The sequence below is a fragment of the Toxorhynchites rutilus genome, chromosome 3 (assembly GCF_029784135.1).
Source record: "Toxorhynchites rutilus septentrionalis strain SRP chromosome 3, ASM2978413v1, whole genome shotgun sequence".
NCBI classification, from domain to species: domain Eukaryota; kingdom Metazoa; phylum Arthropoda; class Insecta; order Diptera; family Culicidae; genus Toxorhynchites; species Toxorhynchites rutilus.
This window is the reverse complement of record NC_073746.1, coordinates 289,706,865-289,734,256: the sequence shown is the minus strand read 5'-3', so window position 1 is coordinate 289,734,256 and position 27,392 is coordinate 289,706,865. Positions and strand designations below refer to the sequence as shown.

At 36.5% G+C, this 27,392-nt stretch overlaps 1 protein-coding gene across 4 annotated transcripts in view; it reads right to left on the bottom strand.

The window, feature by feature from the left end:
* Nucleotides 1-27,392, bottom strand: part of LOC129780464 (hemicentin-1-like) — a 366,959-nt gene that overhangs the window by 260,076 nt on the left and 79,491 nt on the right. The gene's annotated exons all lie outside the window — the stretch shown is intronic.

Sequence of the window (27,392 nt, the reverse complement as noted above, 5' to 3'; positions counted from 1 at the left end):
GATTCCAAGGCTTAATGTGTCAGTCAAAACTTTTTTCTTGCCAAAATCGAGGCGCGGTGTGTTAGATGTGTTTGGAAAAAAAACAAACAACGCCTTCCATTTTTGAAAGCGAATCTCACCCAACTGTACCTCTACGGATGGTGCCTATCGAATATTATTCTCTGTAAGAAAGTGCTGCAGAGAGCACACCAAGGCACATATTGTTCTCGGTTTTATGAATTTATATTACTTGATTTTCACTGTGCAATAGTCGATGTAAACATTGTGAAATATGGGTTGACTCGTTACTTGTTTGCAATATTACCCATTGCAAATTCGCGTGTGATAAATTATCATCATATACATTTTTATTTAGTACTGAATGGCATCGTCATTTTGACTGATTGGAACGATTTTACTCCTCTCGCTACGCCAATGTGGTCGACATTCTTGAATTCCTACTTTAAACCTATATAAGTACCTATTGTTTGGGTCCCACAAATTGCCCTCGGATCCTTTGGGATTTTCTCTGTTTTCGTACAATCAAACGATCATCAGCTTCAATAGCTCCTCCGGCAAAAAACGAAGCAAAAATCCCTAATACCATTCACACTTTCTCACCTATCAAATCACAAAACATCAAATGATTTCGCAATAAATCAGCGAACCCCAGAATGGAAAAGGGCGAAGAGAACTCCCTTCCATCACCGGCAGGACGAAGAAAAAGTCGATTCTGCCACGTCACATTTATCATCGAATAAAATTATAACACAAATGGGTAGCAGTTTATTAATGTTGTCATTTTTCTTCCGTTTGCCACGGTTGTCTGTAACCGAAGGGGGACTGTATTTTTCTATCACGCCGTCTCACCACCCGCCCCGACCCAGGGGCCTTTGGTTGCATCTCTCTCTCCTAACCGGATTCTGGTTATACAATCACGAGAGTCGTTCATCGCTTGCTTGAGAGCCCGTGGAAAATGCAATTTATATTCTTGCAATCATATCACAGGCCCTCCCTGCGATGGCTGGGGACACGATGGGACCGAAGAGGAAGAAATGGTAGATTATTGTATAGCGTCATCTTTTCCTCGGAGACAACTCCCTGAATGATTATGGCTTTCCTTCCTCCGGTAGAGTAAAGAGGTTCGCAAGGTGCGTGACGATAGTTTGAGGCAAATCGATTTCCAATAAAGTACCTCAGCTATCTCTGCGGATCTTTGAAGGAACCGACGTGCGAACAATAAATACGATGGTGGGAAAAAGGATATAATGTGCAAGTTTACTCCTTTCAATTTCTCACTAGTTTAATGCCTCAAGCGATGATTTTTTTGGAATGTTCTTAAATGAGTACAGCAATGCTTTTGTATCCGGCTGCTGTTTCATCCAGACACTTTGCATTACATTCAATATGATACCACAGCCATTAGTAACTATCAATCGCATTAATTCAACATGCAAAAAATGTTATGGCTGTGGTATGATATTGAATGTGATGAAAAGTGTCCGGACTCAAAAGCATTACTATAGCTGCTTGCCATCTCTTTCGCCATCAGTGTATAGATCAGGGTTTCTCAAAGTGGTCGATATCCTTGGGATCAATTTCGGTTCCGCAGGGGTCTACAGAAACGAAAATTGCTTTTGGGGGTCGACAAGGTCTGAATATCGACCCCTATACAATAACACAAGTTCTTATTTGAAATATTTAAGATGCTCCATAAGTTGTGTTACGTGAACTACCCTGTTATTAAAATGACCAGGGTTGCCTCATTTGATCCTGTAAAATTTTCTGAAAAAGTCTGTATATCTGTATTTTTATCAAATAAATCTGTATCAAAAAACTAACGGAAAAAAACAGAAAGAAAGGTTTATTTTCATTTTGAATTTATTGTTCTCATTTATGGATTGCTTAAGTCGTATCAATGCAACTAAATAAATCATAAAAAAGTTTTCTCATAATAAATTGTATGTTGTTTATACATGGTTTTGTTGAACTTTGCTTTTCTTAAATTTTCCGTCAATTTCATCCTTGACGCTTCTCCTTGAGCCGACACATAGTTCCTTGCCTTCAAAATAGATCATCATTGTGGAAGCCTACGGATTTCAGAACATTGTTTTGTTGGCATTGTTAAGTGAGAATATTCACTCAACACACGCTGATGAATGTGAAATTATCAAAAAGTGTCCCAAAAACATACTTAGTAGGAATGGAGAAGTGAGGTGACATTTCATATGGTTCAACATACATTTCTTCATGGCTCAACGATAAAAAACATAGTTTATCAGTAAGATAGTAGACAGAGAAAATGAACTAATTAATTTAACATTTAAATTTGAATTTGAAAAAAATATTTTTCAATTCTGTATCTTTGCAAAAATCTGTAATTCTGTATATACAAATTCTGTAATTTGGCAAAAAATCTGCAAAATACAAAATATTCTGTATATGTGGCATCCCTGAGAATGACTAATATCTTAGTAGAAAATATTATTGCTGTATATTTGAAAAACTCAACAAGACGACGAGTGTGCACAAGATAAAAATGAAAAAGTACTGGATTAAAAATTCGGCAAGTAATAAAACATGAACAGGTTCGTGCAAGATAATGTGTTTGAGCATACGAGTCCTTCAGGCATGTTCAACATTTCTCTGAATTTTAAACATATATACGCGATTTAACACGAAGGAAGTCATCATCAAATTCATGTCCAAACATACTCCTGATATTTCACTGTATAACTAGCCTGCCCTTAGGTTGCAAGTTTATATGCTTTCTGAAATACGTTGGAGAAAGCATACTCAACTTCTAATTTAATTCAAGAGATTACAAGGTATCGACATATCTAAATGGAGTGAACTAGAATAAAGTTACTGAAAAAGAATTTACAAAATGCTTGATCATCTATGTGCAGGGCGTAACAAAATTTTTTTTCTAAAATTGTTTCAGGAAACTTGAGATGGGTCGCGAATATGTTACGAATCGTTCATTCTGAGGGTCGCTAAGGATTTTGTACTTCTGGTACGATTTGCTATTAAATACTCCTCTAATTTACTTAAAACTTTGAAAAATCGGCTAGCAAAAACGGCTGAACGTATCAATATGAAACGTTCACAGATGTTTAGAGAAAACACTAGGCTAAAAATTTGCCTGCAAATATTGAAACTTACTGCGATAATTGCAGAATTACAGCGGATTTTGTAAAGTTTTCTAAAAATCCTGTTTTTGACACTTTTTTGAAATTGATGCAAAAAATTCGAAGAAATTTTTTTTCGTCAAAGTAACAAATTATCCTTGTGCAGAATTTATTGGTGTTTTCAAAACTGCCTTTCGTTTTGCGGTGCGATGATTGTTTATTGAATAATTAATCATCAAAGACGAAGGGGTAATTTTTCATTCAAACTGAAATATCTCTGTGTGAGAAGGTCCTACAGGAACGTTCTTGGAACCAAATAAATGCTGGTTAATTAGGGTTAGCCCAGAAAATCTTTGAAAAAAACAGAGAAAAATCGATTTTTCATTTCATTCCGATATTATTGCTCACTACACCTACACACACCATGATAAAAATATGTACGTAAAATATTCTAATACCTGAAAGTTGTAGCTTCAAAATTGTGTAAATTAGAGAGCCATTAGAGTTTGACGGCTGTGCGACACTAGTAACTGAAGTCTAATTGAGCTGATATTTTGCATAGGTTAGTTATTCGTGGGAATCAACACTTTTAATCAAGTTCCCTTTGAAAATTCGAGATGGCCATTCTCATTGGCACTCTAATGTACATACCATCGATATGCGTTGATTTTTCACGAAGTTGCAGCATGTCAAAAATCACTTAAAATTTCCGACTTCGCACTCTGCTCCTCTAATTTTTCCGTCGAGTCTAGACCAACAGATTTTCTTTCCAGTTGGACGAGTCTACATCACCCAGCAATGAAGCTCTGCTGTTAGAATATGTTCGATATATTAAATAAGAAAATATTTGCTAAGAAATGGTTTTTGCTACATATATAAAGACTGGAACCAAAGGAGAATCGATCGATTTTATTTACCGAAAAAACTATTCCATGAAAGTACATTGAGACTGATGGTGCCATCATGGTTTTACAGCTCCCTTACTGTTGCAACTGCGTGAAGTACTGGCCATTCATTGTGTGATTCATAGACAGCATTTAGTAGCAAAAAATCTTAGCCCTAGATTGCATCAGTCTCTACTATATGCTGTGAGCGCTATCAAAAACCTTCGAAGCAATTCTTTGAACACTCGATTATTTGCTCAGCTATATGTGAAAAACGACGAAATCTTTACTCGGCTACTTCTACACGCTGGAGTTTGCTGACCAACAAGAGTCTCCTGCATAGCAAGATTTCCAGCTTTTTTGAATTTGTGTTTCAGCTGCAGGGTGACGATTTCAATTTGTTTGAAACAATATCAATAATATTGGCCCTTCTCACAAAACATTCAAAACAAAATTTGAGCAGAAGATAATATTCACAGTTTCCGCATTTGGCAAAATTATCACAAAAACTTCATGACAAAGTTATATTATCATATGTCACTCACTTGGAAGCATTACACAAGGATTTTACTAAATTATTTTTAGATCTTTAAAATTTTCAAATTCCTCAATTGGTAATAAATCAGTATTATATCACATCCATGGAATGAGCCAAGGTGATAATGCGAGAAAGTTGATCATCATCAGCACAGATGAAGCAGGAGTACAACCAAGGATGTCATATGTTCTAGTTATAACGAAACATTGGAAAACACTATCCTTCTCGTTTTCCATCACCGTACTTTGTCGAAAAAGGCTTTAACTAACCAATTTTGAACCGTATTTTGATATTTTGGTAGTTGTGGATAGATTGGTTTTAGTAATCATTTTTTGATATTTTGAATTTCATACTTTACACTTGATAATGTCGGAAGTGGGAGTTTAACTCGAGACCTATTGCGTGAGAGGTGCGGATGTTACCACTACGCCAGATCGTCTCCGTGAGAATATAATGTCAAGTTTATTCAACTGCAATGTTTTCAAATTAATAATTATTCAGTAAGAAAAAAACTAAAGATAGGATTTTCGAAGAAATTTGGCTATGGAGTTCTAAGGTATGACTTAATTCTGGAAAAGGGGTCTCTTGTCCAAAATAGTTTGAGAACCCCTGGTATAGATAATGGGTTACTATTCTTGTTTTTTTCCCTTTAGGGTGCGCCTTCGTTAGCGATAGCGATCAATGAACAGATTTGTTGGTAAATTGTTATGATTCAATCAAAACGAATGGCCACTCATGGCTCGGACTATCGAGTAAACGAGAGGAGTTACCTAGATGACTTGAGTGTCATATACAAGTCATGTATGTCTTGTATGCCTATATATTGTGCCAAGCGTTCGAAAAATCGAACAGCAACTAATTTTTAATTTTCATGAAACTATACGGTAATGTTCTTCCACCAAAAGATAGCTTAATTAGTTAGCTACCACTTACCATCAATTTCATTCAATTTTGTATAACTTTCTAGGGTAATAAATTTGATTCAAACCAGTGGAGGGTGTTTTCAATTTTAATGAAAAAAACACAATAAAATATAAAAGTATGTTAACTTTTCTACAGTATTACTTTGTATTACACACATTGTGATGTAGGGCAAAAATCATACGATTGAGCCCCCTGGAGCAAAATAACAGCCGGAGAAATTGAGTGTTCGAAAAATCGAACATTGGCCATAACGAACATTGTTTTTCTGTTGAATCAATACTAACAAATCTAACCTCTGCAGCACATGTTGGTTCATTTACTTTGAACGACGGAAGGTTTTTTTTTCATTCGTTTTTGCATTTCGGTGGGCGATCTCATCGATGAAGAAAACCTAAATGATGATTCTTTTAAACTGAATAATAACTCCCCAACCCTCAATGCCATTGTTTTATCGCATCATATTTGTGCTTTGCAGGTTTTGGAAAATGTTAGACTTTTCGGAAAATGGATAATCAGAAAGAAAAAAATTCTTAAGCATTGAAATTTGTCCACCACTAAAAATAAAAATAACAGCATTAGGCTTCGTTTGAAAGAAAAAGCCTGTCGGTAATAAGTTAAAACTACATACAATAAGAAAGGTGACATCTAACCATAGGTGAATTAATTCAGTTTTATACTTAAAGATTTTAATCCACCTGTGTTGGTTCATCTCGGCATGTGAAATTAATGCATTTATGAATGCCGTATATTTGATAATTGAAGTGACTTTCAGTTCGTAGTATGTTTGTACTTGCAAAAAAAATTGTGCGGGACAATAAATTTTTAGAACATTCGTTTCTCGGAAAATGGATGATAGGAAAAAATAATTCTTGAATATTGGGGTTTCTTTAGCGTTAATATTAAAAATAACACCAATGGCTTTCGTAAAAAAAATGTTACGGTTAATGGGTTAATCATTTCTGAAAAACCATAGGCTCCAGGACAGATGAACAAATGAAGATAAGATATGCAACATTTTAAAGCAACAAGTTTTGAAATTTTCTACTAACCTATTTTGAACTTTATGTGTAATGAATCAAACTATCGGGAACGAGAAAAATATTCGTTTTTCAAAAGCTTCAATATTTCTAATCAAATTAATAACTAATAATAATAATCCTAAAGGGTGTGTCACATCAAATTACATCACGCTAAAAACGCTGTAGAAATTCGCCCAGTAGACCGATCCTTTTGAAAATTTTAGACAGTAAAAAAGAACTACTAAACAATTTTTGGCATTTTCTTTTTATTCATACTTCGAGCCCAAGCCCGTATGCTCGCACCTTCCTCTTTACCCCGTCCATAAGGTTCTGTACAACGTCAGGTTATAGCTTTTTTTGAACAGAAATCCATTTTCTCTTGAAGTCCGCCTCCGATTTGACAACTTTTGGGTTCTTCCGGAGGGCCTGCTTCATAATCGCCCAATATTTCTCTATTGGGCGAAGCTCCGGCGCGTTGGGCGGGTTCATTTCCTTTGGCACGAAGGTGACCCCGTTGGCTTCGTACCACTCCAACGCGTCCTTTGAATAGTGGCACGAAACGAGATCCGGCCAGAAGATGGTCGGGCCCTCGTGCTGCTTCAATAGTGGTAGTAAGCGCTTCTGTAGGCACTCCTTAAGGTAAACCTGCCCGTTTACCGTGCCGGTCATCACGAAGGGGGCGCTCCGCTTTCCGCAAGAGCAGATCGCTTGCCACACCATGTACTTTTTGGCTAACTTGGATAGTTTCTGTTTGCGAATCTCCTCCGGAACGCTGAATTTGTACTCTGCGGAGAAGAACAACAGGCCCGGCAGCTGACGAAAGTCCGCTTTGACGTAGGTTTCGTCGTCCATTACCAGGCAATGCGGCTTCGTCAGCATTTCGGTGTACAGCTTCCGGGCTCGCGTCTTCCCCACCATGTTTTGCCTTTCGTCGCGGTTAGGAGCCTTCTGAACCTTGTATGTACGCAGGCCCTCCCGCTGCTTGGTCCGCTGGACGAATGAACTTGACAAATTCAGCTTATTGACGACATCCCGGACTGAACTTCTCGGATCACGTCTAAACTGCTTAACTACGCGTTTGTGATCTTTTTCACTGACGGAGCATCCATTTTTGCCGTTCTTCACCTTCCGGTCGATGGTTAGGTTCTTGAAGTATCGTTTTAGTACTCTGCTGACCGAGGATTGGACGATTTCCAGCATCTTACCGATGTCCCGATGAGACAACTCCGGATTCTCGAAATGAATGCGCAGGATTAATTCACGACGCTCTTTTTCGTTCGACGACATTTATCGAAATTTACGAAAAATTGACAGTGAAGCAAGGCCAACGTGATCTATACACTCTTATCTGATTATAAGTGAAAGCTGAAGATATAATTCCTAAAAATTTAATTTCTACAGCGTTTTTTTCCGTGATGCAATTTGATGTGACACACCCTTTATAACGGTCAAGTTCTTGTTGACGTAGTTCTACATCTACGGCACCCCTGAACCATTTCACATAACATGATACGATTTTACGAAAGAATTTCATCATTATTAGCTCTATTTGCTGCGAACGGATTTAGATGATATACCGCATACCGAGTGCAATCGAATTCGACGTTCTTTAGAATTTGTTTGATATTCTATACCAGTGGTTTTCAACCTTTTTTGCTCAATTCCCCCTTCAGGAAAATTAATCCTATTGGTTCACTCCTATCAGTATTTTGTAAGAAAGTATGTAGCATATCAGTAAAGTAGTGTACGAAAACAAACGATTTTCAAGTTATATTCGCATGTCAGTGTGGCACCTGCGCCTGAACGATTTCCGCCAAAATCGTAATTTTCGAGAACGTTGTCAAAAAGCACACCTCATGTCTTTGATATCAACTCTGTTACGGTGTTGTGTTCCCATCAGCAGCATTGTAGGAAATCCTGATTCACATTAATTCTACGCAAAAGACAACAACACTTGTAACGCTTATTCCGTATATCAGGATAAGAATCGATCATTTGTAATACGATGAGTTTATTCTGAAATTAACCCGAAACTTTCGTCACTGCCAGCCGGAAGGCAATTCAAACCATGTCCAAATTTGTCCTTTGATATAAAGAATATCTGTTTCAAATTTAACTTGTTGTTAAAAGTCATGACAAATGCTGTACAATTTCCTTTTTTATGGTCTTCTGTACTGTTTCGTCGTCTGATCCATCATCACTCACTGACGAAAGTCTTTCAAACATTGCGAACTTGTCAATTGAACATAACATTACAGATTGGGAAATGATCGCCGAGGATCGCAAATTTTAGCGTATCCAATAAAATTTTAGTGGCAATGTTTGCTAATCATTGTCATCATCAAACGAAGTAAATGTGCAATATTCCCTTGCTCAATTCCCCCCCTTTTAATGGTCAAATTCCCCACTATGGAGGAATTGCTCACCGGTTGAAAATCACTGTGCTATACAATAATGTTTATCAGTCCGATGGTAGTTCGAATTGATAAAAATTGGAAGCATTCCCATATTTCCATGAGTTTGATCTGTGATTTTCTAAGCTTTCCACACAGAGCCGACAATAACGAGCGAGAAACAAGCAGAGTCAGCAAAGCAAATGACGTTGCTTCTCTACTTCCGTACGGATCAGTAACATTACGATGTATCAATCGCATAACTTAGATAATGATGACCGTGAATTCAAATTCAAAAAACAAATTGTCATATTGACAATGCATGGATCTGCGTGCATGCCATGTTGGCAGCTTGTTCGGGGCAGGTGGTGGTGGTGTATTTCGTTTCTCGGAACTAGTTTGAGGCTGCGATTATCCACCGTGATACTGTGTGGGTGTAATGTTTCCTGAGCCTTCGTTCTTTCCTCGTAATAGTTTGAGACCAGATGCCCCGGGCATTTGCCGATGGAACCGGAGTCCCACAAGGGTATGTACTGACAGTAACGCTCTCCCTTGTTAAAATGAACGATATCTTTGGCAACCTTCTGAGAAGAATCCGGATCAGACATAAACCTCGTCCAAGCCGTTTCATGAATGGCTCAGTGGCTTTCCTCGGTTGGTTTCCAACAATCACTCGGAAAGAGCGAATTTTTCCCACATCTGCCGCGAAACCCACAGAATAAACGATACTCTCATATAAATCAATGACATTGCCATCCTAATGCGGAAAATAAGTCTTTTAGTCCGCACTGTGATAAAGTCAAGAAGGACTACAGTAACCCCATCGCCAGACTTCTTCCATTCACACCCCGAGATGCTGACTATGCTGAGAGCGGAATATCGCAGATATAACCCACGTATTGTTTTTTTATCCCATTTGTTTATTTAATTAGGCTCATCAGCATTTTAGCGGTAAGAGATCCGAATTTCAATCGTGTACATGTTACATGTTTTATCGTATCTATAAATTGTACATTATACAGTAGCCATTTTCAGGCGTAAGAGTACGACCATTGCATATGATATATTACACTTTAGCCATTTAGACGTAAAAGTATTCTTTCTGTTCTTCCATTGTTCAGTTCAGTTCAGATGAATCGATCTTCATTCCCAGTGGATCGATCTCCACCGCTGATGATTGTTGCGTGGACGTAGTTATTCTATAGACTCACAAAGATAGTCAATTGAGGGCCATGTGTTTTGAACTCACGATTCATCGCCTAATAAGCGAACGCGCAACCAATATGGCTACGAAGACACTCATTCTAAAGTAATATCCGAAATAATAAAAAACAAACTTATTTTTTTATAATTTGTTCGTCGAAGGAGAACTTGTTTGAATTTAGAAATCTTTTTTTGGCTTATTGATTGATGACTCTCCGGTCGATCATTCAATGTTCGTGAACTTGTGTATTGATTCCGGGTTAAAAGTGGTGTCAAAGTACAACACATTGCAAGCTGGATGGAAGAAAGGTATTTTCCAATAGGTTTATATAGTGCTACATAGTATAATTTGTGCATCAATCCTTTGGGGATGATGTTTGAGGATTCAGCGATTTTGGATCGATAGTTAGAAGATCGTTTTTTAGAACGAGTATAGAACGATTCAAATTAAAAGCATAATAGAATGTATATATACAGCCATTCCATGCCAAATCGATATAGTTTTTCTCAGATTTTCGTAAAAAGTGGTAGGTTCGTAGTTTATAAAAAATATAGCGTCTTTGGTCCCGAGACCATGAAAACAATAAAAAACGAATACAATCAATAATAACGAGAGCAGAATTCGAATTATCTGCAGGTATAGTATTTTTTCCAGTCGACCTGGTGATTGGATTTAATTTGATATGTCGATGATCTGAATCGGTCTAGTAGTTCAAATTTTTGAAAAAAGTAATTTTTGGAAAAAAAAGAGGAAAAAGTTGATTTTTCGTACAACCCTAAATTGGATAGTCACCCTAATGAAAAAATAAAAAAAAACGAGTCAAGTGTTTTGCGATTAAGAACAAAACTACCAATTTTCACGAAAGCTGAGAACCACTATATGGGTTTGGCATGGAATGGTTGTATATGTATATTAGGGCGGCAATGGATGTATGGAAAAAAAATTCAACATCAAATTTCAAATACCGACCATGCAGGGGAGATGGGGGTAAGACGGAAATGTTAAGGAAAACTTCAATTGTATCTTTGAAAACTCATGTTTTCCAAAACTTAAAAGCAGTTTCTTACAGTTCAATATATTGGTTTTCGAAATAATTTGCCAAATGTTTTATAAAAATGGGAGAACATTTTTATCGATGCGGGTATAATGGACATGTAGTGGGGGAATATGGACATGTCAAAAATATACGAAGCGTAGAAGTTTATCGCTCGCGAGAGGAATAATTTCGCTCTCTCTCAGTGTTTGTGCGTCCAGTACTGAAATAGAACAAAAAGAGAAAGCAATATAAAAAAGAGTTTAATATTATTCCCTTCACTTTCCATCATGTGATTTGACTGTCCATTTTCAACCCCACCAGTGCAATTATTTCAATAATTCAAATTTACCACTTACGAATGAATTTACTTTTCCGTACATACCTAATATCGCTTCTCTGATAACTCACAAACAGAAATATAACCGTCAGCGAATTCAATTTTGCAATTGAATCACTCAAAATGCTTAAAGCGAAGCCGCAATAGTTATATCTACAAGAGGAATCATTTTTTGATTTTCGGTTTTTATTTCCCTATTTCACTTTTTAACAGTATTCATTGTCATAGAATGGTTGAAATATTCTAGAATAGCATGCAGAATGGGTTCCCATCAACAGAAATTTGAAATTCATAATGCAACTATACAAATCAACCACAGGATTTGGAGTGTGTCCATTATACCCTCACTGTCCGTCTTACCCGCGGTTCCCCTGCAATTCTGTTATTGGCCCAAAAAAATAACCTAAAAAATTTCAGCTCAATCGGGCTGCCATACAAATGAAACACAAATTTCAGCATTACTCGAGAATTTTTCAAGCAAATGAAAGCGAATTTGGCATGTGAAGGTTTTAGGGTGCAACAAATGATTTTACAGTGGTTAAACACTCCACCCCCCTCTCTAAGGGGGAGCTGCCATACAAATGAAACACACATTTCTGCATAACTCGAAAACCTATAAAGCAAATGGAGTCAAATTTATCATGCGAAGGTTTTAGGGGACACGAAACGTATCTATGGTGAATAAACACTCCCTCCCTCTCTCTGGGGGGCGGGATGGACTGCCATACAAATGAAGTAAACATTTCTGCATAATTTAAGAACTAATCAAGCAAGCGGAACCAAATTTGGCATGTGGAGGTTTTAGGATGCAAGAAACATTTCTAAGGTAGTTCAACACTCCTCTCACCTTTCTAAGGGGGGCTGCCATACAAATAAAACACAAATTTCTGCATAACTCGAAAAAACTAATCAAGCGAATGGAGCCAAATTTGGCATGCGAAGGTTTCAGGGTGCACGAAACGTTTCTATGGTGGTTCGACACACCTACCCCTCTCTAGGGCATGGGGGCAGCCATACAAATGAAACACAAACTTCTGCATAACTCGAGAACTACTCAAGCAAATGGAGCCAAATTTGGGATGTGAGTGTTTTTGGGTACGAGAAATGTTTCTATGATGGTATGACACCCCTACCTCCTCTGGAAAAAGGGAGGGGGTCTCATAAAGATGATGCACATATTTCAAACAAACATGTTCCAACCAAAAAAGACAATTGAAAACTTCCGGAAAACTATGAAGGAAAATGGGAAAATTCGAAAAATTCTATTCGCATGTGTTCTACAATTACATATTGACAAGCGTTGTTAGTCCATTTCATGTTTGCGATAGCAAAATTAATCTTCGTTCGAAAGTGGAAATGGATTTTAATGTGATAAAACGCACTTCTATATCGTCTTCTATCTATATAAATAAAAATGGATCGCCGAATGTGTTGATAAGAGCACAACTCGAGAAAGGAATTGTCCGATTTAAGGCTGTCTTCATTCAATCATATTTTCTGTATAAAACATTTATTCCATGTAACGGAGGAACATGTTATTTGCAAGTGAATGAAAAATCTTGCACGAGAATTGTGCCTGAAAATAATCTTATATTATAATGTTCAGTTTTGGTAAAAGTACGGAAATTTTATAGTAAAAAAAGGTTAATGGGTCTGGACTCAGGGGCACGAACGGAATCTTGACATAGAACTTTGATTGTGTGTAGTAATAGTCGAGTTTTTTCATTGTTCAAAATCAGTAATTTTTTCTCTTTTGATACATCAAATGCAAGTCCTGAAAAAAACCATTTCCTGTATAAACTAATATTCTTTAAACGGATTAGATGAGATAACGTGGTAGAATTCGGAACCACATTCTGTTCACAAATGTACACAAAAATACCATTAAAGTCATTACAACTCTTTTCTTCTGTTTATTCAATTATGCAGAAGAAGACAAAGAGTCATCATTTATCACTTCTAAATACAAGTCTTCTCAAGCTATCATAATCTGATATGCGTGAGCATACCCTTTCGATATTCTATATTAGCAACCAATTGAATTCATTAATTGCATTTTTTAAATAACTGAACAACATGCTCGATATTATGATATACTGGACCACAATTACATAAATTGTTAGTAGCAAGACCTACACGATGAAAACGTGAATTGAGTACGAATTGATTGGACAACAAACAATACAATTACTTATAAATGTCTATTAACGGCAAATGGAGAATAATTCATTATACGCATCAGCTCACATTATGTGCTAACGCCTGAATTCAGGCAAAATTATTGCTCGTTGCGTCGGGAAGGAAAGCGAGTGGTTAGTGCAATTGAAAGAAAACATACCCATTTTAATCATCAAATCGTTAACTTTTTTTTACTATCTTCACTGTTCATGCTGGATAAAATGCTGGATAAATTTTCCTATCTAATGGTATATAACACAACATATATCGCAATAACGATTTTGAGTAATATGCTTTAGAAAACTCTTAATGAATCGTTACATTTTTCGTAGGGTGAGCCCCCTATATAGAAATCAAAGACATAGTTCTATGTCAAAACAATTTTAAAGGGTAGATTAGAAGATCAATCAATGAACAGTTCTGCGATTGGACCCATGAACGTGCGCTTAGTAAGAAAACGTGAATGTGATAACGAAAAATAAATTTTGTGTGGGATGGAGTTTGCCGGGTCAGCTAGCCGTAGTATATGAGATTAGTGTGTAATTACTCATAAAAATATCCTTCCAGCATTCTGTGCTCAAATTATGATAGGCTTCAAATATTGGTTGTAGATGTGATAAATTACTAGTTCCAAGATGATCACAACAGCAAACATAAGTCAAAATTGGTAGTCATCTCACGACCCTTCTCCAGTGAGTTATCATATCGATGATGAGGGTATACATTTTTAGAGCGAGGTGTGAGTCAGCGATAAGCGTACCGGCTGTCTTTTTCGGAAACTCAGAGAAACGAAAGTCAATTTCTCGCGAATCTATCAATTCATCGTTCCCTCCAATCAAGCTTCGGATTACGTGAAGCAGCCTTCTGGATATCCCTCCTGAATTCATGGAGATCAAGATCCAAAACAAAAAAAAATCCTAGATGGGACCTATTCCGCATAGTTTCACCTGTCTTGATTGAGGCCTAGATGAAACGTGCTTTGCTAAGCAGGGAAAGAATCACCCATTGCAACATTTTACCGCCTCCTTGTTACCAATCATGATTTCGTCATCAGAGGTAAACGCTCTGCCATTTCACGACAAACATTCCATCTTTCTTCGTATGTGAACGTGTGCGAGAAATAAGTTTTCGAGGCGGCGATGGTGTCACCTCGGGTTCTGATGTGGAGACAAGAAAATACTTCAATGAACTTCCACGGGAATCGAATTCCTAAACATACCGGCTCACATGACAACTGGCGGAATGGAAAGAAATGTCATGCCACTCGAGCTGGAATTTATTCTACCGATACGAAAGAAAGGGGTGAGGCGTGTGATTCGACTCAATCTAATAGATCCACCAGTTAGAATGAACTCTTGATTCGGAGAAAATACAAAAAAAGTTTCACTATGCGATGTTCCTACAATTCTGTTGGGATTATCCTCGACCTCTGTGTGATTAACAGAAATATCATGTATATGGATTTACGTATGATAAGTTGAAATTTCTTGTGTCCACCGACATTCCTCTGAAACATCGTTACGATTGAACTCGATGTACACTGACATCGTGTCGAGGGGCAAACATTTACAAACGAATGAAACCAAATCTCGTTCCATTCCGCAGCAAAATTGATTTATGAGGGACATGATTCCTCATCCAATATTTGCTCCCAATTAAACCGATCGTCTTCCATCCGACCTCTAGTCGAAGAAGTGTCTTCGCCATTCCCCAGCATCAGGCATTACAGCGACAGACGTAGGAAAACTCAAAAGGATGAGTACTGGATACTGGCGCGTTCCCCTGCAAAAGAATAGCCTCCCATCGATTCACCTATCGTGCTAATCCTAGGGATGGCATCTCTGCCCACCGAAGGGACACAACTCGATGTACATGAACCATCACCTGTAAGTCGGGAGGAATTTCTTCCGAACAAGCCAACAAGGAAAAGACACTTTATTCAAATTGGATCTGCCAGGGCGAATGCAGTCATCCCGGTCACCCAATGCTGTTCGAATTGATTGGATTACCAATGTAAATGCTTCCCGAAACTATATTTTTGGAATGTTTACTTCGATGTTTCTTTTCCACTTCCTCTACACTTTACTCCGTTCGATGGGAAGTTTATGCAAATTAAGAGAGTCGTCTCTTGTTAGCAGGATTGTCGTTCCCACAATTGACTGTTTGCATTTTGCGGACAAGTTTTCCTGCCGAATGTCGAAGATCAGATAGCCAGAGTTCCAATCGGGACCGTAGAAATCGACGAAAGCTCTCAAGTTATGAAAATTGGAATCGTTTTTTGTAGTTGAACAAATCGAAAGTTTGTCTATTTACGAAGGCTAAATCATTGGCGAAGTGGAACTCCCAAATTTACCGATCCCTATTTACTGAACCACTCACTGTAATCCCGTCTAAGGGGGTGGAGGTAATCCACCGAAGTGTGCGAGAAAATGGCAGTTGATAGCAAGACACAAATGCTGCGCCGTTCATGGTTACTAATGGAAGTCAATTAAGTACCGATTTTTATTCACGACTTACGCTCTGCTGGTCATACCGAATTCCACGATGGTACCCCATGTCTGCTTTTCCGCACCCGGGAAAGCTTCAACACGGTGTTGAAATAGACAAGCGGACTGACAGCTCGCCATTTGCTGTTTCGGCACGATAACGGCTCACGTTTTTCTTCTCGTAGTTTTTGAATACTCCGGGGTTGTGGCAGGGGCTGACAGAACGGGAAAGGAGTTTCCTGCAATTTCTCCTACATCGGGAGAGATTAATGCTTGACATAAACCTTGACAAGTGCGTATCGTTTTCTTTGATAGAAGTAGGTCGGATACATGGTTGTGAATGAAAGTAACTGCATGTTTTCCCAGATCAAGAGTGGCCAAGCGTTCGCGGTTAATGCGTTTTAATCGTCTTGGATACTAATCGAAACTAAGGGATTTATCGAAAATATTAGGTTGGGAACAATAAATTCATAATTTTAACATAGAAATAAGTTTGAAATGAAGGTAGAAAGTGTTTAATGACAATCGTAAAACTGAACATTTAATAAATACTGAAAAATTCGGACGCTGCAAAATAGCTTGTATTTATCGATTGGAAAACATTGCTACGCATCTATCAGCAGGGTTGCCACCAGTGTTGCCACATTTTCATCTGTACCAGAAGGGGAAAAATATTTCCTCGTCTGTACTTTTTCTTCGAAAAAACTGCACCAAAAATATGTGCCATCAAAAATTTTCGTTGTAGAGAAAAATCATGAAGCAAAAAATCATTTATTTACTTCAAAATATTATATTTACTTACTAACTTTATGTCTACACTTACTTTCTACAAGTACTGACGCTATTTTCATTATGAATTTATTTTTCCGTAATGAAATTTATTCTCAGATGAATGTAATGAGTGATTGTACCTGCACCGTATAGAATCTGTACCAAAAATAACCAAAAAACAATGTACCTTTCCAGATAAATTTGTACTTGTGGCAACACTGGTTGCCACATATACAGAATTTTCAATACAATCCCAAAAAATGATGAAAAAAGAAAAAAGAAAGAGATGTCTGCTCCTATACATACAAATATTTTAAAGCTTTTGAGACAGATGATTTTATTTGCTCATTTGACGCAATTCTAATTTTGGTGTATATGAAACTCGTGAAATAAATTTCAAAGCGATTCGAATTCAGTTATCAAAACTGCGGTCTTGATAAACCAAGCTATCAAGCTATCAAACCTTAATGATATTCATAAATTCACTGCAGCAGGTAATAGACAAGGCTTGGATAACAAATTCAGGCTAGTCAAGAAGAATCTTATGGGGAAAAATTGAGTTACTCAAATATAACTTGGCCCCAGTTGTTGGATGACAAAAGACGTAATGAGAATTTGTTGTATCCATTGCTATTTCTAAGACACTTGTTTATAACATTCATCAGCCTGTGTTGAGCGAATATTTTCGCTTTACAAGGCCAACAAAACAAACTCTATTTTGAAAGCCTTGAATTATGTATTGGCTCAAGTAAGAGCTTCAAGGATGAAAATGCTGAAAATGAAAAATACAACATACAAATGAAACACAAATTTCTGCATAACTCGAGAATTAATCGAGCAAACGAAACCAAATTTTGCATGTGGAGGTTTTAGGGTGCAATAAATGTTTCTATGGTGGTTAGACACTCCTCCCCCTCTCTAACGGGGGCTGCCTTACAAAAGAAACACAAATTTCTGCATAACTCGATAACTAATCAAGCAAATGGAGCCAAATTTGACATGTGAAAGTTTTAGGGGGCACGAAACGTTTCTGTGGTGGTTTGACACTCCTCCCTCTCTCTAAGGTGGAGTTGTCATACAAATGAAACACAAATTTCTGCATTGCTCGAGAATTAATCAAGCCAAATTTAGCATGTGGAGGGTCTAGGGTGCAATAAATGTTTCTATGGTGATTAAACACTCCTCCCCCTCTCTAAAGAGAGGCGGTCATACAAATGAAACACAAATTTCTACATAACTCGAAAACTAATCAAAATTTGACATGTGAAAGTTTTAGGGGGCAAGAAACGTTTCTAAGGTGGTTTGACACCCCTTGCCTCCTCTCTAAGTGGGGGCTGCCATACAAATGAAACCACCTAAAATCTACCCACTAATTTTAAAGCGTAGATTAGAAGATCAATCAATGAAAAATTCTGCGATTGGACCCATGAACATGCGCTAAGTAAGAAAACGTGGATGTGATAATGAAAAATAAATTTTTGGCGGAACGAAGTTTGCCGGGTCAGCTAGTAAATTATATATTTTTTTCAACAAACTATTGAATAATTGTAAAATACCAAACATTACCCAAACGCGTCACATCCCACATCCAATTGAGCAATTCCAAATGAAATCGTCAAATGACAAAACATGAGTGAAAGTTTGTATTCCGTTTGGGTTGGAGGAAATATGAGTTTTCCACAGCAATTGGGATTTTTTTGACTCAAGCATAACTTTTGAAAAGGGTGTATCGATTTTAGTAGGAGAAATCTTTGATAATTTATATCTCAAAAACTATGAGTCGTACCGAAATAGTGTCTTAGAAAGAGATATAGAGTATTGATGTGTGAACATGAAAAAAATATACACTGAGAAAAAAATTAGTACTCTTTTTTTATTTAAAAAAAACTTTAATTTGCAATATCCAAAATACATATTTTTGAATTTTTTTTATTTTTTCATATAAAATAGAAGTCAAGTAGAAAATTTAAAAAATGGGTCCAAGATGGTAAAACTATTTTTGACGAACTTTGTGGAACATAGAATTTTTATGAATTTTCGAAACTTCGAATTTTTGTATGTTAACAATCATTTTTAGCCACAAATTATGATTCCTGATGTTATTGAAAAAAAAAGCTCATTATAAATCTCCTTCTGAATGCAGCCATTCTCGAGATATTTTGAAACATATTTCTAATTTATTGTCTTTTTATAGTAAATATTCCTTTTTTATATGTTTGTCGTCTTATACCGTCATGTTCATGAAATTTTCTGAATTTGCATATAATTTCCAACAACTTTTCCAAATACATCATCAAGGTAAAAATATATGTTTAGGAGTTATGTTGAAAATCATTTGAACACATGTGAGTTAATATAAAACGTAGCGATATTAAAAAATATTTGTTTTTTTAATCTTAATACAAACTTTTAACATGTTATACATGTTGCGCCAACAGAACACAACATTTATAAAGGGAAAAAATATAATTCTCTACAATTTGGTCAAATAATTCCTATATTTATCGGAGTTTAAAAGATACTAATAATAATACTAGAATTTTTAGCATTTATTTTTTATCAACATTTATTTTTATCAACTAACAATTTTGTTGTAGATAATTTAATATTTTCATTATTTTCTTATATTTCTATACACATTATGATAACTTGCTGCATTATCGTTAGAGTACAACTTTGCTGCTACTTCATTCTCGGATACAGGTACAAAAAAAAGAAAGATACTTCTGGGTACCTGGAATTTGTTTGGTGTTATCATACATGCTACTCATATATTAAACATATATGAAAATGACAATTTTGTAAGATAGTCTTCTTTCGCTTGCTAGCCCAGTCAAATAATGTTTTTGCACTCGTAATCGGATGTTCATGCTGCCTAGCAAAACTCTTGTTGCCATCCGTTTTAATGTACCACCAATTGCATCACAAGGTCCTTTGCCGTGTGAAAAAAATGCCATTCAGCGTCAATGTCGTATTTCGATTTAAACTGACATAAACTTGCAAAATTTTTCCTATTTTTATACTGGGATGCAGCACCATCCGACTTGAATTTTATTCTTTTTACCTGCATTTGTGGTTTCAAAAATGTTACCAATTTAGAAATAAATACTTGCACATCTATTGTGTCATGACTTAAAACTTCAGATATAACTCCAAAACATAAATTTGCCAGAGAACTATTTTCATCTCTATAATAAACAACGAATGGATGGATTGTTGCTGGATCATTGTTCCAGTGATGACTTTGAACTTCATCTCGAAACACAATAGAAAATTTTTCGGAAATATCGCAAATCACAACAACCTCATAATCTTGCAAATTAGCTTTTATATTGTTAAGAAATGTGGACTGTTGTGTTTTAATGTAATCATGAGTAAGTAATTTTTCATTTTTTTCGCAAAAATACGATACAAGTTCTTCCACCGGTTTTACAAGAGTTTCTATGTTGCATCGATCAGTAGAAATCCATTGTGTATAAGTGATTTCAATTAAATTGCGTTCCTGAAGCTCATCTAGAAACCAGTTTCCAAACTCGTCCATTGTTGGGCATTTTTTACATTCACGAAGGTAACAGTATTTTGATCTATTTGATATGTTACATAGTATTTTTTCCATATATTCTTTGCATTCAATGTTAAAGGAATATTTTTTGAGACTGTGAAGAATAAGATTTACATGTTCATGGAATGTACACACACAAACGTTATGATTTCCTGAACTACTCGCAATTTGCAATGCTTCGGACGCATTCATGCAAAAGAGCTAAATCCAATTTTGCAATTTGGATTAAGTTCCTTAAATCTATTGAAAGTTTCCCGTAATGATGTTATTAATAACCTTTTTTGGATGTGTTGACGCTTCCCATCTTCGGCTACAGAAACATAGTCTCGTTCTCCAGGTAATGATCGACTGATATTGTCGTCATTATAAAATTCCGAAACATGATTTTTAACATCTTCACATCATTGGTCCATATTTTCTATGTGGTGTCGACAATGGCTTGAATTGCCATATTTATTTGTCAACGCCAAATTCTTCTTCCATTTTTTGCGCGGACCAAAACTTAGGCAAAACTGTTAAAACTTTAGCTTTTTCTGATCTTGTTGTCTCTGTTTGGTCTAATTTCTCTTTGAGCTGATTGATAATCTCATCAAACTCTTTTGCCTTTTGTTTAAAGTTCGACTCTTTGTCTTCTTCAGGTGAAAAGGAAAATAGATTTCTTTTAATACCTTTAGAAATTTCTTTGAGTTTTTGTTCGGGGTAACTAGCCTGTCCAAGTCTTTTCGTCATTATTGGTGAAACGTTAATACCGGCGATTCCCTTGTTGAATAGCTCAGTGTTGTACGCTCGGGAATACTCTGGTATATTGCTGTTTTGGGAATCTTGCGAAGATGCTGAAACGACTGAAACTATTGATGGTACTTCTTCTAAAGTATTTCCTACTTCTGTACTGATCTGCTCCTCAGTATTACACTGCTTTGGTTTGGAAGAGTATACAAATAAACGGTATGATCCGCAAATTTTTAAAGATGTATCTAAAAGGATATTGCATCCCATTGACTTAAGTTTCTCAATCATTGACATGGTTAAGAAACGTTATTCAGATGAACATTTCTTACCGTTTTTCGGAAACGGTCTACAACACGAAATTTTTTTTTGTAGTCCATTGTGGTATACTGTTATTCACTCTATAAGGAAGATTGTTCGACTGATGAACGATGTTTGAATATGAGTAACTTTATATACATTATTGAGGTACCTTAAAGGTACCTGACTTTATATACCTGTACAGAGGTAGCTTAAAGATACCTGACTTTATATACTTATACAGAGGTAGCTTAGAGATACCTGACTTCAGGTATAATCTAGGCATAACGTAAACAAGTTAATTATATTTGTACCCATAACGTCCGGTTGAATCAACAAGGTGTATTTGTTGTTGGGATTTCAATTCTACTGTTCGTGTTTTGATTGTGTAACACGAAAAATATGTTAAAAGTTTGTATTAAGATAAAAAAAGATTTTTTTAATATCGCTACATCAGAAATCATAATTTGTGGCTAAAAATGATCGTTAACATACAAAAATTCGAAGTTTCGGAAATTCATAAAAATTCGATGTTCCACAAAGTTCGTCAAAAATAGTTTTACCATCTTGACCCATTTTTTAAATTTTCTAAATGACTTCTTTTTATATGAAAAAAATTTAAAAAATTGGATATTGCAAATTAAAGGTTTTTTCTGTAAACAAAAAAAAAGAAAAAAAAGACTAATTTTTTTCTCAGTGTATATTTTTTTCATGTTTAGACATCAATACGCTTTAACTCTTTCTAAGACACTATTTCGGTACGACTCATAATTTTTTAGATATAAATTATCAAAGATTTCTCCTACTAAAATCGATACGCCCTTTTCAAAAGTTACGCTTGAGTCAAAAAACTCCCAATTGCTGTGGAAAACTCATATTTCCTCCAACTCAAACGGAATACAAACTTTCATACGAATCAAAAATACATGTTTTTAAAATCTGGACGATTTCTTATCTTTCTTTTGGACGATTTCATTTGGAATTGCACAATTGGTCCAACTTGCGACCCTCTGACTCTCAAAGCGGGCGATATCGACCCCTTGGGGTCGATGTCGGTTTTCCAGGGGTCGACATAAACGAAAACTGATTTTCGTTATCGACCAGATCTTAAAATCAGCCCCTATCAATCAACACAAGCTTTTATTTGAAACTTTCAACATACTGTATAAGTTGTGTTACGTGAACCAAGAATGTAGAATTGAAAGAATGACTAATATTTTAGTGAAAAGTATTATTGTTGTAATTTGTATTAATAATTATTAATTACACGTGATATTCACTGAATTTTATGTCTATTTATTGATGAGAAAATGATGTCAAGTTTACTCACTTAACCAAAAGCAAAGTTTTTGAATTGGTAAGTATTTTGTATGAATAAGAATTTTTACTATAGGGGTCGATAGTATCACTTCATTCTGGAAAATGGGTCTCTTGCCCAAAATAGTTTGAGATTCCCTGTTCTAACTGTACCGACTATAACGAAATCAATCGTAACTAATCATCATTCATCGTTCTATTCAAAGAAAAAGGAAAAAGATGCCACCAGTCTCGCTAGTGGTCACCATCTTATGACTATTTATGGAAACGTATGTATTTGACTTAATCGGACAATTCGAAACAACTTAAATAAAGTTTTGAATTTCACCCAAAATAATGGATGTCTTTTTACCCAACCTAATGTATTTCGAGATTAAGTGACTTACGAGTCGGAAGTTTATGTGAAGTCTGTGAATAACGTAGGCCCACTTTAGGCCCATCCACTCAAAACCAGCTGACAGCTGCTGTCAAGACAACACATGCTAAACATACGAAAAAAGACTAACAAAGGATAGTTTTACTCTCTTTTTTAAATTTGACGACCATTGTTGCAAGAAACGAATGAGCTAAAGTTCCAATCAACTGTTTAATGTTTCTGTTCCAAGCTACCGTTCTGTCTAAAATTCCGAACACTTAATTTTTAAATGTAAGTTTACAATGTTCTAATGTTATAAATAGTTGGGTAATGAAAGCCCTGACATTCTTCGGGGTATAGGCTTCATTTTGACATCATGTTCGAAATCGTTCGGAATTTGAGACAAATATAATTGAACTTATTTTTGGTATTTTACCATAAACATTTATTGGTAAATCAATTTTATTGAAGTGGAAAAAAGGCTCTATTGTATCCAAAAATCAAATAATTTCCGCGAAACAGTGCTACTTTGAGTAATAAGACTTTGTTCAATTGCCTACAAAGTTTTCGGAATTCAAGACAAAACGGTAGTCGAAAATCAATTTGATTTGTTAAAAATATAATTCGATTGTATCGTATGGAAATGAGCGTTTCTCTCTATATAACGACATCCAAATTCTCTAACGACAGGTTTGGTTGTGTCTCATTCACCCCAATACCATCCACCCGAAACACGTTTATCCGGAGCACATTTATCCGAATGCAACGTTTACCCGAATATGACAAATACCCGTATGCGACATTTACCCGAATGCAACTTTGACCCGAATGGAATGTTTACCCGAATGAAGAAGGAAAAAATCCGACAAATCAGTTTATGCGTTTTGTCGAATCTCCTGTTGTGAAATAGCGAAGCAACATGAGAAATTGGAATGAGGAAATTCGAAAAAGATGTTGAAGACTTTGCTTTGTCATTTTTAGAAATTAGGGTAAGCACAATTGACATGCCGTCTTCTTTCTTTCCATATTGGCCTTAAAGGCCAAGAAATCATTCAGAAATGATCATGGGTTATGGACTACTCCGAAAATTAAGCAGGTAACGTAACATAAAACATCTGAATTACAATGTGAAAAGAATAGATATGAAAAAAAATGGTACTTACGTATTTACCACCACATCGCAATTTTAATCAGGAATTTATTATTTCGTGAAGAAATTTATTCTAAGATCAATGTAATGGGGGCGTAGTCCCCATTTCACGATGATATGCAACAGTCAGTTCGATGTTACTTTCGGTTACATTTGGGTATTTGTTACATTCGGATGAGTGGAATTCGGGTAAATGTCTTTCGGGTAGCTGTCTTTCGGATGAGTGGGTTTCGGGTAAATGTGACACAATCACAGGTTTACATTCTGTCAAATATATAACGGGAATTTGTAATTTGTCAACAGTCTTAACATCAAATTTGAGCGCGATCTGTCATTTAGTTTGTTTACAGCGTCATGAAGAACAAGTAAATTTTTTTTGTCGGCGATTTTTAATATGACCTTGTCCATTCCAGAGGGCCAGATATTCAATAAAGAGTATTACTTTGACGTTATGAGGGAGTTTGAGAAAGAAAATTCGTTGTACACGGCCATATTTGTGGAAAGATAACACTTGGATTTTGCACCACCATAATGCACCAGCTCATCGATCGATCATTGTGAACCAATTTTTCACCAAAATGGCCCGAATGTGATTGAACAAGTACCATACTATTCAGATATGGCCCGTGTGACTTTTTACTATTTTCAAAACTCAAAATTCCGTTTCGTGGGTCCCGCTTTGATAGCATTCTTCTTCTTGGATGGCACTAACGTTCCCTGTGGAACTTTTGCCTTCTCAACGTGGGTATTACTTGCGTCATTTTGATTAGTAGTACCTACTTGAGATTTCTATGCCGGATAACAGGCCTCGAATGTATTATGGAGTGGCAAGCTCTTGAATACACGTGATCACAGTGCAAGTCGAAGGGAATTTCTTTGACGAAAAATCTCCCTACCAGAACGCGAATCGAACCCGAACCCCCGGCAAGATAATGAGGGACGCTAACCACTCGGCCTCGGGAGCACCATTGATAGCATTGAAGACATCAAAATCACTGCGTGAACTAAAATCAGATGATAAATAAAGCATTCAAAAACACAAATTCCCGAATGTATATAACAACAATTCTCTGTAACGTCAGTTACATGAGATGTCGCTATAAAAAAAAATGGGTGGGTTATATCTATGACATAACCGCAAGGTTGACGTGGGACTACCTTAGCTTAGCAATCATTTGTTTGTATTGATTGACTTTTTGATTGAATGAAACAATTTCCGAATTTAATATATTCAGTTGTGAGTGAAAAGATTGAATAAATGCCATATAAGGTCAATTCATGCATTATGATAGATTATGTTCTTCGTTATAAGTAAATTTAATGACATTTCTTTTACGTTACGACAAAATATGTGAACGGAAGAGTTATCAAACGATTATTTTATTTTACATTTCCCTCTGAAGGTTGCATCTTTTAAGTGTACGTACTTCTTGAACCCCGAATTCGCTTGATTTGATGAATTTCAGGCACTCAGTTTCGATTTTGATATGTACGTCGAACGCATATTGTTTAATCATCGTTTGACAACGGAGAAGGAAAATCAAAAACAGAATCCGAGAGTATTGGGTACATCCCATTCTCAGTGATTCGCACGGCATGTATGTAGGATTCCAAAATTGAGAGCGAATTGAACTATCGATCTATAAACAATCGTCGTATGGCCGCAGGTCAAAACTAGCCAGTACTGACGAAACAGTTTGAATGCGGTTTGCCGATACTGAATCGGTGAAGTGTGTGCATATGCATGTCGCTTTGTACTGTACTGTAGGGAAACACATTTCAATCGGAACAAAAAAAACTCCGACTTGCATGAATTTGTAATGCCAGTTTCCCCACGCTCCATTGATTTCAAGTCTACGTTAAGGAAACACATTAGAGTCGCAACAAAAATGCCCACGACTTACATGTATTCGCAATGCCAATTTCCCCACGCTCCATGGATTAAAAGTCCGTGTTAGGGAAACACATTTCAGTCAGAACAAAAATACCCCCGACTTTCATGTATTGGTAATGCAGATTTCTCCAACGCTGCTTGGTTTTGAAGTCTGTGTTAGGGAACACATTTCGATGAGAACAAAAGTCCCCATACTTTCATGTATTTGCCATGCCGATTTCCCCAACGCTGCTTGATTTAGATGGCTGTGTTGGGGAAACCGTCAATCGGGCCAATCAAAGCGAGGTAGTTAGGGCGTTTATATAACGCTTAACGTTTTACAGTAATTCAATTGTTTATCTAATGAAAAATAACATTTTATTAATTGCGATAGATGCGTAGAAATATTCCCTATCAGTTGATGCAAACATCTTTCCGATCCAGTAAGAAATGTTCGAGTTATAAGCATTCGGAATCTTTCATTTTTTCCTGCATGTTCTGTGTTTAGGTTTTCATTTAACTCTCCACCCCCCCCCCCCCCCATATACTCCGGTTAGACGTAGTCCCACGTCAAAAATGTGGCAGATTATCTTAGGAAGGCTGGCTGCTGCGCAGGAGATGATGAGGCGTTTTTCGCAATCTTGCCTATTTTTGATAATTAATTTTCTCGAAAATACTTTGAATATTCCGTGATGAAAGATAAGAAATTTAAGAGTGAGACGAATCCGTGTCTACATTTTCGAAAACAAATCAGCAAAACAAATCAGCAAAACAATTCATCTAGAAACTAATGCAAGTGCACATAACGGCATATCTTCTAAGTCATTTTACGAAGTTGGAAGAAAACACCGTTCCCTTTCACTAGCTACAAATAAACGTCCAGGGAGGTTGACGTGATTCAGCGGCGCAAGCCGTAAACATCTTGATCCCTGTTCAGCTTGCCTCGGAAATATCTGCACATACGAACGCCAATCGCAGGTTGTTATTCACCTGAAATGAAACGAAAACAAAGGGCGGGTGAGAATATGTGAGGTACATCAGTTAAGCTTATAGATCACGGGGATGATTCACACATATGACAACAGAATAATGGAGACGCTTATCTTACAGTTACCATAGTGGTTTTAGCTGTTATCTCGTGAATTTAGCCCGATAAAGATGCGGTACTTTGAGAGATTAGTCGCTGCGGATGGTGCATCTGTTTCATTATAAATTGACCAGCTGTGGCA